Genomic DNA, 13,815 nt, shown 5'->3' with positions numbered 1-13,815 from the left:
GCCAGGAAAGCCCGAGTGGGGGTGGGGAAGGTGGTTTTCCTTTCCTTTCCTTTCACTCTTACAGGCACCAAACATTAAAAACAATTTGAAAAACGAAATGGCGTTTTCAGCTGAAGGCCAGCCTGTAAACTGGGCCACCGAAAGATGCACTGCATCTGGCGAACCCTCCCAAGCCGGGCGCTGGGAAGTAGGCGAGCTTCCCGGCTCCACAGAGCTCTGGTCCCGCACAGACCTGAAGCCGGAGTCAGCTGCCGTCGCAGCTTTCCCATGGGTAGGCAAGCTAAGGCCCGGGGGCCGGATCCGGCCCAATCGCCTTCTAAATCCGGCCCGCGGACGGTCCGGGAATCAGCATGTTTTTACACGAGTAGAATGTGTCCTTTTATTTAAAAAGCATCTCTGGGTTATTTGTGGGGCATAGGAATTCGTTCATTCCCCCCCCCAAAGATATAGTCCGGCCCCCCACAAAGTCTGAGGGACAGTGGACCGGCCCCCTGCTGGAAAAGTTTCCTGACCCCTGCCTTTCCTTAGACGAGAAAAGGGAAGTAACTCCACTTGGGGATCAATGCGAAGAATTGGGGAGGCAAGCAGCATCCTCTTGGCCAGGGGAAGGTCCAAGGAGTCCAAGGCGAGGACAAGACCCTCCCCCAGCCAGGACGGAGAGCAGGACTGAGCAGACGCCTGGAAGACGAGGGAGGGGACGCGTGTCTGTGGGGGCGGGCGGGTTAGAGATCCGGGCCAACCGACAGCAAGAAGGAGACTTAGACCGAACCCGAATCTTTGCGTCCGCACTGAAGTCCTTTAAAGGGCAGTTTGGAAATCGGGCGAGTGGAAGCCGCGAAAGCCTTCGCTTCCTACGCCCCTGTTGCACAAAACACGGAGGCAGCGCAATCCTAAACGCATTCGCATCCCCGCGGCTGGCAATCCGCTGCCTCCAGCGCTTTTTCAAGCAGCTTGTTTGCGCCGATCTCTGCTGGTTTTTAATGCCCGGTTCCAGACTAGATAATCCAAACAGTAATAAAACGTAACCAGTTCAGTGTGTGCAACACAAGCTATATCCGAGCATCATCACCTGTTTTCAAAAGGTGTGTGAGAAAGGATAGCTAGAAATGCAGGTGTTTAATTTCCAGTGCGGTAGCCCTGGGAGTGTCTTCCAGCAAAAAAGTGGTACAAGCTTTCCTGGACTACACAGCAGAAACGGACTAGAGTCCACTAAAAATGCCTTAATAAACGGGCTAGTTTTTGTGATTGCACAAGACTCTTCGTTTTTTTTGTTGTTGTTGTTTTTTTGCAGATATACTGTATAATAAATTTCCTGGTTCTCATTATCTAGCAAACCCCATTGAACACCTGAGTAAGAACTTCCCGCTTGCTTGCAACTTCTGTGAGCTGCTTCGCACGGTAGTCGGGCCTATGGAGAGAGAAGCTCCCATTTTCTGAAACCTAGCAGTGAAAACCAGCTATTAGATGTATCTCCCGTACCAGCAACCAGCTCTGTAGGTAGACTAAAATGTGGAGCAACTTTCCTATGTGTGCCTTAACAGCAAGCAAAAGCCCTAGCCAGATCAAAAACCCCGCCAGATCAATCTTCATATGCAGCCCTTATGGTGTAAACATGAGAAATATGAGCGGGGTAACTGAACATGAATGCAAATCACACTGTCACAGTAATAAACTACCTGAAACATTGACACACAAAAGCAACACCATATGTATGAAGACAACCTGTATGAATTATAAATTACATCATAAAAATTGATTGCCTATTTTAACCATTCAGAAACACACAGACACCCCCCCAAACTGCTGTTGACTGTCTTCATGTTTCCCCTAGAAGGTGTCACCTCAGCCTCCCTGCCTGGAGATGATCTCAGGTATTTTGCAAAGCCAATGCACATTTTGGCTTCTGCCATGGGCCCATTTTTCATGCAATTGAGGAATTATGATTCAGATTTAAATAGGTCTGGTGAATCAAGAATTCTTAACTAAATGAAGCAGTTTCCTTTAAACACACACACACACACACACACCACTATCCCCCTGTACTATTTAATTTCATTGGAACCTGTTCATTGGTGTAACCCAGGACAAGCTTTTGAGTGAAACAGATTCCTGTCACTTTTACACATTGAGGCCACTAAGGACAAATTTATAATGCAATTAATAGCATCACCTAGTCGCTACTGGTTATTAAAAAAAAAAGTTAAGCAGCCGAGCGTGAGTTTGCTCCTAGCTCAACCAACTGGTGATGGCTGCTTCCTATTCGTGCCACACTTCCAAGGTGCAACGTGCTCATTCTCCTCTTCTGTGATTCCATTTCATGAGTGAGCTTACTAAGGTTTCCACCCCACAGCAGCCCAAGGCTGGGCAGGGAGCTTTCCAGACCTGCAAGATCAAGGGTCACTCCACCAGACCATCTTGATAGTCGTGTCGCTTAGGTAGGCTGGAAAAGTTGCCAACCTGTTTGGAGTCTCGTGCTGAATGAAAATGGTGCTCAGTATGAAAATGGTTGTTATTTAATTCTTCTGTCCAACAAATTACTAGAGCAGTTCACAGAAGCTACCGCTGTTTACCCTCCCTCCCTTTGAATCTTCTGTTGTTGAAATTTTAGACGGCAAGCTCCTGCGAGGGGAAGAGAGGCTATCCTTTGCTGCTCACATTATTCTGAAATCTTTGCTGCTTATGTTACTCTGTAAAGTGCTATCTACAGCAATGGGGCGATGCTTAAGACTACCAGGTGCCTAAGGTGCCTAAGCACTGGGAAGCAACTTTGCTTTAAATTTTTGTAACCCACTTTGGAACCTGCTGGTGAAGGGCAGGTAATACATTTAATACTGCAATAATAATAACAGCAACAATAAATAAAATAAAAATACAACTTTAACGCAAACTTTTTACATTTTAATTTTACAGTAACTGGTCTAGTTAAAAATAGAACTTTATGTTTTCTATGTCCAAAAGCTCTTATATTTTACAAATCCAAAAAGACATCAGGCTCGATCCAGACAAATTGAATTCCAACTGAAATCAACGGGAATTATGAACATTTTCTCACATTAATTTCAGCTGGGCTGAAGTGCAATGAATGTATTCTGGATTCAACCCATAATTTACTCATCAATTCTAGAAAAAGTGTTGGCTGGAGCTGACAGGAGCTCTGCGGGGCGAGGGGAGGAGAGAGCAATCCTTGAGCGGGGGGGGGGGCGGTTGCGTTTCCCTCTCTGGGTCGAGTCCTGAAGGTGTCACTTCACAAAATAAGGTGTCTTTGTTTTCTAAAGTACTCTTAAGATGCACCCCACCACCACCATTATTAATTAAAGAAAATAAAGCTAATACCACACTCAAAACCTGATTAAAACTTAAATACACGATTTTGTCTTCTGATAGCAGTATAGTTATTCAAGGATAGAAGAATAACTCGCTTGCTCAAACATTTGTTTCCCTTTTATTCAAAGCAGCCTCCTCTCTGACATGCCCCCAAGATGGGGTTTATATTCCAAAGTTTCTCAAGGCATCCCACTCTTTCAGGGACAGCAGTAGCTCTTCAATGCCTCTCCCATGCATTTTTGCATCACCTCGTAAGTTCTCTGTAAAGCACTTAGCTTGACGCAGCCTACCACCCTCTGAGCACCTTCAAAGAACTATGTCCATGGTTTGTCATGCCAGCAGCTAACCCGTAGGACGTGCTCCAAAACCAGCTTCCTCACCCTGCGCCCTTCCACGGAAGAGAGATGTCTTCCTCCCCAACCCGCTCTTTTTGCAATCAAAGAATGGGGACAGTCCCGTTTGATTTTTTCTCTCGGCAGCGTGCAAGATGGAGGCAGAGCTCTGCGTGCCTCTCCCCACCCCCTCCCGGGAGAATGCTGGCCTTTGAAATGGGGAAATGCTGCAGCCCCATGCAGAAGCCGAGGGGGTGGCAGGGGGGAGAGGAGGGCGAGAGAATGGAGCCTGCCTGCGCCGTGGCTGCTCTTTTTTCCTGCTGCGCGCGGGCCATAGAGAACTCTAATCTATTTATTTCAAGCCACTTCATCCCCTCTCATGCTTTTGTCATGGCTCCAGCCCCCGGCTTTGTGGTATGACCGCCAGTCTTTTAAAAAGCCCCTTCCCCTCTCGTTTGGGGTCTCTGTGGCTGCCTGAATTACAATGGATAAAACAAGATTACACCGGCCTGATCCTATTAAATCCTGCCAACTGATCTGCATTGACCTCTGTTCAGTTCACTCTCCAAACTTTCTTAAAACTTTGCTCCCGTCATTTCTGCATGCAGAGGCAGGAAAATAAACATAAAACTAGTCAAAGCCAGCCAAGACAGCAGCTGAGAAATTGCTTTTTTAAATGGTTGTGTAATAATATTCAATTCTGTTCTAATAATTTACCGGTATCCCCACTGATGCAGCCTTTATTTTTATTTTTTCATTTTTTTAAATTAATTTTCAAAATTTATTACAAATACAACACAAAACATATAAAAATAAAAACATATAGAATTTCTTCCAATTCAAATCCAAATTAATTTCCATTATTAAATGACTTCCTCGGATCCTTCCTAACTGATTTTCATTGAATCTCATTTTAGCAATTTTCCAATATTCACTTTCCAATACAATTAACTAGTTCAGATTACTAACTTCCTTTCTTTACATCATAATCTCAATCCATAGTATTATACAATTCAACATACTTTAATCCTAAGACAATTTAATACTTGCAAGTATTTCCACTTATGTTATATTATAATATTTAGCTAGATATTCCTTAAATTTCTTCCAATCTTCTTGATGTTCCTCCTCTTTCTGATTGTGGATTCTTCCAGTAAGGCTGGTCAACTCCAAAAAGTCCAGCATCTTCATCTGCCAATCTTCCACTGTTAGTATTTCTTGTGATTTCCAGTTTTTGGCTAGTAAAATTCTCACTGCAGTTGTGGCATACAAAAACAGTCTAATGTCTTTTTTGGGCAATTCCATTCCTATTATCCCAAGTAGAAAGGCTTCTGTTTTTTTAATAAATGTATATTTCAACATTTTTTTCAGTTCATTATATATCTTTTCCCAGAAGTCTTTCACCTTTGGACACGTCCACCACATGTGGTAGAAGGTACCTTCTTTTTCTTTACATTTCCAACATAAATTATCACTCATATGATAGATCTTTGCTAATTTTACTAGGGTTAAGTACCATCTATACATCATTTTCATAATATTTTCCTTTAATACCATACATGCAGTAAACTTAACCCCTTTCTTCCACAACTTTCCCAGTCCTCCATCATTATATTATGACCAAAATCTCTTGCCCAATCTATCATCACAGATTTCACTTGTTCATCCTTTGTATGCCACTCCAACAATAAATTATACATTTTAGACAGATTTTTGACATTAGTATCTAACAACTCCATTTCCAGCTTGGTTTTTTCCTTTGCAAAACCATTTTTCTTATCCAACTTAAATAATTCATTGATCTGGTAATATTGAAGCCAATCCACTTTGTCTTTAATTTGATCAAATGATCTTAATTTAAATCCTTCATAATCCTCTAGCAAAAGATCAGAGTATCTCAACCATTTGCTTTCCATGTTTTTTGGGCCTTAGCTTCCATTGGTGAGAGCCATCTGGGAGTTTTCCTTTCTAAGAGATCTTAATGATTTTCTGATTACATGGTTTTTGAAACCTTTATGGGCCTTTATCTTATCATACCATAAATAAGCATGCCAACCAAATACATTGTCAAACTCCTCCAAGTCAAGAACATCAGCATTGTCTAATTGTATCCATTCTTTAACCCAGCAAAGAGCTGCAGCTTCAAAGTATATTTTCAGGTCTGGCAGGGAAAAACCCCCTCTTTCTTTTGAATCTGTAAGTAATTTATATTTAATTCTGGGTTTTCCCCCACTGCCAGATAAATGTAGACAAAGCTTTCTGCCATTCTTTAAAACATTTCACATTATCAATATTTGGTAGGACTTGAAATAAAAACAACATTTTTGGCAATACATTAATCTTAACCACTGATATTGGGCCTATTAATGACAATTTTGATGCAGCCTTTATTTGTTTGTTTGTTTCCTTTTTCTTGCTCAGTAGGTCATTGGACAGGATAGAAAGAAAACAGCAGTGAGTGTGGCTTGGATAATAAACCCAATTCTCAGCAGGATTACTCAGAACTGATTCCGTCCATGGAAGTTGTCCTAGCTGCTGCTCTCATGTATGAATCTGTGTTTCAAATCTCCCGGTGGGTAGCATAATATGGTTGCTGGCCCAAGTTGCTGGCCCCCCAAAAGCTGGCCCAAGTCAAATTCAAAAGAGTAGTAATGTTTGAATTCAGGTAGGATGTTCAGGTTAAGGAGGTGTGAAAAACGTAATTTTTCCTTCACTATGACTTTCTTTGTCATAGCTCTGCTCTGATGGGAGCAGCCAGCTGGTGTTGCTCTGCCTTCTGTGTACTTCAAGAAAACCAGAGTCCCTAGACCCTAGTAACTCCTTTTTTGGGGGGTGGGATTCCTCTCTCCACAGCTAAACATTTCTCATTCCTGTCACTGGAAGTTGCCCTCGTAGCCCCCGGGGTCAAGGCCCAAACTGGACTGGATTCTGGATTTTGCTACTGATTGCTATGAAATGTCTACATGCCACATCTATTGGAAGAGAAGGACTCTCCCCTCTGCTTTTTTTTTTCTTTAGGCAAACCATATATGTTTACTATAACAACTCAAACTGACATTTCAGAAGGTCCACATTTGTTTCCCAGCCCACAGTCATGCACAGAGGGAACATTTGCAAGGGAAGATTAAATAAAACCATAAAACACTTTTGTTTGGCACCGTCTTGGGGATGCATAAATTGAACTCTGTTACAATTTGCAACTTACAAATCTGAATTGCAAACAAAATGGGCAAGTGCCATTTGAGATGAGGAAAACTTGATTTCATTAAGAAGTGCATCATATGTGCAGTCTCATAAGCAATAGCATGGTGTCTTATTTCAGTGTTGCTCAGAAGTTTAATTCAGCCTATGTGACCTAACCTGATAATGTGGTATCACCTAATGTGTTTACTACAATCACACAGGGCAGCCACCACCAACTTGTACTGGGTGGGGCTGGTGACACCCAAAACATACGGAGTGTACCAGGCTGGTGAAGGATATGGAAGCTGTGGGAATGTTCAGGGACGCAGGAGAGGATATATTGTTTATTAATATCCTTCCTAACTTGTGCTAGCGAGTTCTATAACTTAGCAGAATTTTAACATTCCCCTTTAAACGCACAGCAGATAGCTGATTGCAAGCTGGTTTAAGCTTTTCAATAGATTTATGGTAATATCCCTTATTTCCCTCTTAAAATAATAAACACGCCACAATCTTGTTTAAAGTATATAAAAGTACCGTAGTTTACTCACATTCTGTTCACAGTTGGATCCCAGAAGGCACATGTACATATGGATCTACCCCATATTGGGGTTAATCCCAGTGACTGCAGATTGGCAGTCACTGCCGTTCACACAACGAAAGGAAGATGGAAAAGAAGGGAGGAGGGCTGTGTGCCTTGTGTTTTTGTTACCTGCACAGGTAAGGTCACGCCCACCTCTAGTCACATGCAAAAGGAAGGATGCTCCAGCCCAGGAGGAAACAGGAAGTTTTTGACTGGCTGAACCAAACATCCCCTTGCATGTCCACTCTAGGAAAACAAGGAATGTTGTACTTGACTGCTACTTATGTATCACATCCCACAGAAGCCTGCTTTCAAGGCAGCAAAATGTTAGCCTTGAGGGAGTTGATCCTTTCCTGAAATTTAAGCCAGAAAAGAGTCCTGTGGCGAGAACAGGGCACCCAGAGTTCATGGCCTCAGGGAGCACGTAAGTTCACAGTTCTGCTGGGTCTGCCCGATGCCCATCTGGTCCAGCATTCTGTTCTCACAGTGGCTACCCAGGTGCCCATGGGAAGCCTCCAAGCAGGACCTGAGCGCAAAAACACTCTCCCCACTATGGTTTCCATTAACTAATATTCAGAGGCCTACTGCCTCAGACAGTGGGGGGGGGGCAGAACCATCATTTGTTGTAGCTACTGATGTATGTCTAACCCTCCTTTAAAGTCATGCAAGTTGCTGGTCATCACTACCAACCTGTGGGAAGGAGTTCTATAGTTTAACTATACACTGGATGAAGAAATACTTTCATTGATCTGTCCTGAATCTTCTGAAATTCAGTTTCATTAGATGGTCCTGAGGTTCTTGTATCATGAGGAAGGGTGAAAAGACATTTAGTGCAGAGAGAGGAAATAATAATAATAATAATAATAATAATAATAATAATAATAACAACAACTTCATGGGATACATCCCACCTGCCCAGCCCTAAACAACCCCATGGAGATGCTGTTAGGGACTTGGACCAATTTCCTCTCTTGCTCTTGGACCATTTCCCCCCACCCTTCAAATGATGCCCTTATATTCTGTGTCCTTGCTTTCAACCACAGACTAAACTGATCGTCAAGATGTGTGAGTCTAACTTCAAGTTTCTTTATATCCTCCCTGCCCCCCATCTCCAGAAAAGAGATTCAGCTAAACACCAGGAAATTGTTGGGATTTACTTGTGAGTAGAAGGCAGGCACCTGAGCAGGGATGAAACAACCCTCCCCCCCAATGGCACAGCAGGCACAGAAACCCCTTCTTCCTCCCTCCCTTGCTCTGTCCCTCCTCCCACAGTTGTGGCCCCTTGTTAACCTCCCCCAGTTACCTTCTTGTTAAGGCAAGGGCAGCCATTGGGGAACTTCATCTTTATGGAGGCAGGGTAGTCAGGGACAGAAAGGAAGGCAGACTACCCGCTGACATGCCAAAAATGGAGAGTGTAGCTGGAGGAGGGATAGAAGGAATCTGGGATGTGATTCAAGGGGGGGGGGGGGGAGAGAGAGAGAGAGAGAGAGAGAGAGAGAGAGAGAGAGAAGGAGGGTCCCTGCAGCTCCCTTGACTGACCATCAAGTCATCTCAGGGTGCTGCAGCACATGGACAAGAACTGATCTAATGTATTATCTGGTAGCCATCATGAAATTATGAGATTCCAAGTCACTCATTGTTGGGGACATGATTCTACCCTGCTAAAGAAATAGAAAGGGAGAAATGTGAGAAGTTAGACAATTGGAGTAAATGAGGTGGGGACAGGGCAGATGAAAGGGGATGCATGTTCCTCTCAGTGGCTTCCAACCACCATTATTATCTGCCTACCTTTCTCTTTTTCAGTACATAAAAGGCTGTAACATGCTTAAGCGCAGCCAATTGTTCCATGAGTCTAATGAATGCATGGATACTGACAGGAACACTAGGGGTGGGAGGTGGGGAGATGTTTCTATTTTATTCCCCCCCCCCCACACACATTCATATCCTAAAAGAAACAAGTTTCATTCCAGCTAAGGGGTTTGATACTGCTGAACTGATCTACTTGCCCAGGGGCCACTTATAATCCAATGGCTTGATACCGCCATGGCCAAGGGAGTTTAATTCCCCATTTGTTGCTCATAAAGCTTGGAATTCAGACTCTAAAGATAACCTCTAACTGCAGTCAGTGGTCTAGGCCTGGATAGGCCTCCTCTTTGTGACTGTGAGAGCAACTCTCAAAGCACCATTCCTCTGCCAATACAGGCCCAAAGTGGCCTGGGAAAAGCAATTCAGTCAATATCACCAGGAGAGGACGGCCAAGCAGAAAGACACAAGGCTGGGGGGGTGTGTGTGTGAAGACACACCAGGTGGAGGAAGGTTCAATGGCACTCAGTCATACTGACAGACCCTTGTCTGGTGAACAGGCAACAAATTAGGCAGGGGAGAAATGTACAGTATTCATGTTTGAAGGTAGATTTATGAACTAAGGGATTTCCCACATGATAACCAAAAGCTCGTTTTGTGTGATACCCCTACTGGGGGACTTCTCAGTGAAAATGATGCAACAGCTTATTCTCATGTAAAAGAACATTTTGTTACTGATAAGTCATTTACAGGACTTGTCAGGAAAGGTAAGAAATAGCCTTGTTACAGATGAGGGAATTGTGCTCCTGACCTGAAGAATTCTGCCTAAATTTGCATTCCCATACAAAGTTGTGCCCTTGGGCATGGGAGAGAGGCCCTGTGGAGCCTCCAGAGAAGGAGTTTGATCAACTTGGAAAACAGAGGGCCAAAAGAAACACTTCACAAACTGGCATGGCTACATAGAGGGATGTGAAGGCCGAACCCCGTAGACAGCAGTATTTTTAAGTGCAGCCATTGCAACTGAGCATTATGTACTTTTGAACAAACACCAGTTCTTTAAACAAACAAAAAGGTGATGAACTCTAGTTCCACAAAATTTCTAGTAATTTTCATGGTTCAACATTTGCAGTGCTGTGATAAGTTACCATAGGAGAAGGATAGCAGCATAGCTCCTGAAGAGAAATTGTTAATCTGAAATTTATAAAGGACTTTCCCTAATGAATAATAGTTGAGATCAATCCATCTTCCTGTCTCATTTTGCAGAGTAACATTTGTAAAGTAAGGTGATCTCAATTAGTCCCTCTAATCACTCTCCCCTTTCAGGAAGAAGACTACAGAGGTTTCCTAGCAAGCTGGCTAAACAACAAGTACGCCTCCAAACATATTTCTTCTTCTTTTTGTGGTGGTGGTGGTAAGAAGTCTGGCCTGCCTAGATTAGTGACTGGTTCGTTCCCCCTGCATTTCAAATGTGCGTTGCCATCCACTACTGAAATCTCCCAACATGCTGCAGTTTGCAGCTGCCTCATTAAAATGAGCACATTCCAAAGACTTGTGCATTCTTTGCCTGGAGCACGGAGTTCATTCTGGCTTTTGATGAATTTAGTCACAGAACTGATCCCATGTTGTAGAAATTAGAGAAATAATACAATTAAAAGTTGAAATGAGTGTGCAAAGGACTGAGCAAGACAGTGATGGTTATAACGTGAAGGTTGTTGCCCTCTTTCCCACCGTAGGACAGGCTGTGAGGCATCCTTTGTATTATTTACGCATGGATATGGCTGTCACCACCCACATTATGTATGCAAATTTAGGTCTTGGCATGAATTAAATGGTTAGTAACTGGGTTGCTTTGTAGCAACTGACCCTTGCCAGTCTGGGTTTTGTCCTAGTTTTGGGATCAAATCTGTCTTCGTTGCTGTGCTGGATGAACTTTATTGGGAGAGGAACAGCAGGACTACATCCCTGTTATGCAACTCTGGTGGTGCCGGCCTGGCCATGAGGCAGGCTGAAGTAGCCACCTCAGGTGGCAGAATCCCATGGGGCTGAGCCCCCTGTGGGAGCCCTGTCCACTCTTGCTGTCAGTGGGGTCATATGGCAGGGGCTGTGCAACCCCAGTAAGAGATGTTTTGGAGGGAGGGTGGCAACGGCAGGGGCAGCACCCTCCTCAGGCAGCAAAACAGGGTGGGCCTGCCCCCGGACTATGGTGTCTTCCTAGATTGACTGGGGGTTGGCGGCACTGTTCTTCAGTGGTTCTGCTCCTAACTGCAGGACCAGTTCCAGATAGTAGCACTATTGGACCCCAGGCAGTTATGACATGGGTTGCCCAATGGCACTATTTTGTACCCAGTGCTATTTAGCATCTATATGAAGCCACTGAGAGGCAGTTATTAGGTGATTTTCAGTATGACTTCTTCAGTGTGCTGATCACTCACCAATATTTTTTCTGAATCAGTGGAAGTCCTGAGCCTGGATTGGATTGGATGCAGTCCTGCCTGGATGCAGTGTTGGGCTAGATGGGGGCTGGTAAGCTGAGTCTGAAGCTTGGTAAGTCAGAAGTCCAATGGGTGGGTGGCTTGCAGGTCGAGGAAACTGACCATTGGCCTGTTCCACCTGGACAGGGTTGCACTCCCTTTGAAGCAGCAGGGTTATAGCCGGGTGGGAACTTACTCACCTTTATCACTGAAGAGACTCAAGTGACTTCATTGATTAGGACCAGAATCTACGAGCTTTGGTGTCAAGGAGCTGTCAAGTGAACCCAGGTTGTCCACAGGGCAGGAAAGTATGGGAGGCCTGGAGTGCATGTAGCTTTTTATTAGCAGAAAAACAACAACACAGCAGTGTTTTCTGGCTCCAGCTGAGACGTTGCTGAAACTGACTACTGGTCTCGCCCTTCCCCCTCTAGCCTCTCACTCTGAATCCCTCCCGAGTAGACAAAGACTGTGTCAAGGACTCCTCCTCTGGCCCTGTCAGGCCCTCTGCTCACCAACGTGCAGGATTCTCCTTGATTGGGGTGTCAGAGGGGGAGGAGAGGCAGAAAGGCTGGAACTGTCCTGCTGCTGGGGAGCAAGGGCAACCTCTGACTCCTCTCTATCTGAGTCTGTGCTCACACTGTGACTCTCAGCCTCTAACCCTGTCCTGAAAGGGCCTCCTTCTCCTGATCACTCAAATGCCATAGCATTTCCCAGCTCATCCCTTCCCCAGACTGCTCCTCAGTTTCCCATCACCAGGATCCAGGATCTAAATTGTCATCTTCTGTGCCCTCCCTGGGGGGCTCTTGGGTGGGGGGCTCCCACCATGCTTCCTCACCCAGCCAGTCCCTGACACCTGCCTTGTATGCTGGTGGAGATCTGTCCACAGTGATCTATACACTGGTCATCTCAAGACTTGATCATTGCAAGTTTCGCAGTGGGGCTGCCTTTGAGGTTGGCCTGCAAACTGCAGTTGGTGCAAAATGCTGTTGTGAGGTTTCTGTCTGGAGCTGACCATTGTCAACATGCTTTGTTGAAGCAGCGGCACTGGAAGCTCCAGGCCAGGTTCAAATCCTTTTTAAACCTTCACCCAGGTGACTGTGTTAATAATCCCAATGGCAACTTGGGCACATCTAAGAAAATATCCATACCCATTTAAGAAACTGTGCATTGAGGAATAAGTTTAAAGTGTTTTATTAAGAGGGTATGAGAAAAACTTGACTGCAAGACTAAGAAACCCAGACTTGGCCTAAAAGGCTACAACAGATGCTTGCTTCTGGTCAATCAACAAGTAGACCATGGCTGGCAGCTGGATTTCCATGTTCTTTTATGCATTGCACCCCCTCAGTGTGAACGGATCATCCTCTTACATTAAAAAAACTACTTTCCTAAAAATGTTGCCACTAGAATATCATATGATCAGGAATGATTAGTTAAAATATAAAAATAAAACAATCATTTCAGCATTCAGAATTAACTGCTATGATTCTCAAGGGAATGCTAGGAAACGACCAGAAAGAGAAAGCAATGAGCAGTGGAAGGAAGGAAGAGAAGAGGGAAGCATTGGAGGAAAACCACATATTCATGAAAGGAGGAACATACCTTCATTGAAACTGGGAATAGTGTGTCAGTGTAACCTCCCACGCTGGATTGTCATGAGGATAACATGGAAGGGGAGGGAGGTCTGTGTCTGTGTCTCTGTGTGTGTTGGATAAAAATACATTTCTGGCAGAGATCAGAGTACTGTTTTTCATAGGTGTAGCCAGGATTTTTGTTAGAGGGTAGGTTCCAGTGAGATATCGTGAGAGCCTTGCAAAATCTTGTGAAATCTCACAGGGCTCTGTGTGAGAACTTGCTGCTGTCGCTTCTCCTCACGTCCAGCCCCTCATCCCTTCTGCCACAGAAGCCAGGAGAAGTGGCGGAAGCATTGGCTTGCAGGTTCCAGCAAGATATGGCTAGAACCCGGAAGCCACCACCCCTTCTTCCATCGCAGCTGCACAACCTTGGTCAGTGAGGTTTCAGTGGGGGACAGCAGTACCTTACTGTTTCGCCTCAGGTGGCAAAATGGGATGGGCTACCCATGGTTTGGTTCATTCATACTTAACAATCTGTCCAAGGAATT

General features: G+C 44.5%; 1 protein-coding gene and 1 long non-coding RNA gene across 7 annotated transcripts in view; both read left to right on the top strand.

The window, feature by feature from the left end:
- TRPM8 (transient receptor potential cation channel subfamily M member 8) overlaps positions 1-13,815 on the top strand; it is a 474,483-nt gene that overhangs the window by 44,006 nt on the left and 416,662 nt on the right. The window lies entirely within an intron of this gene.
- Positions 816-10,751, top strand: LOC310751207. Its single transcript, XR_014542430.1, has 3 exons — positions 816-1,082; positions 1,331-1,493; positions 10,549-10,751. It is a non-coding gene; the product is annotated as an uncharacterized lncRNA (long non-coding RNA).

The sequence above is a fragment of the Podarcis filfolensis genome, assembly GCF_964270895.1.
Source record: "Podarcis filfolensis genome assembly, chromosome: 1".
Taxonomy (NCBI): Eukaryota; Metazoa; Chordata; class Lepidosauria; order Squamata; family Lacertidae; genus Podarcis; species Podarcis filfolensis.
Note: the sequence above shows the minus strand (reverse complement) of the source record. Positions and strands in the feature narration are given on the sequence as shown.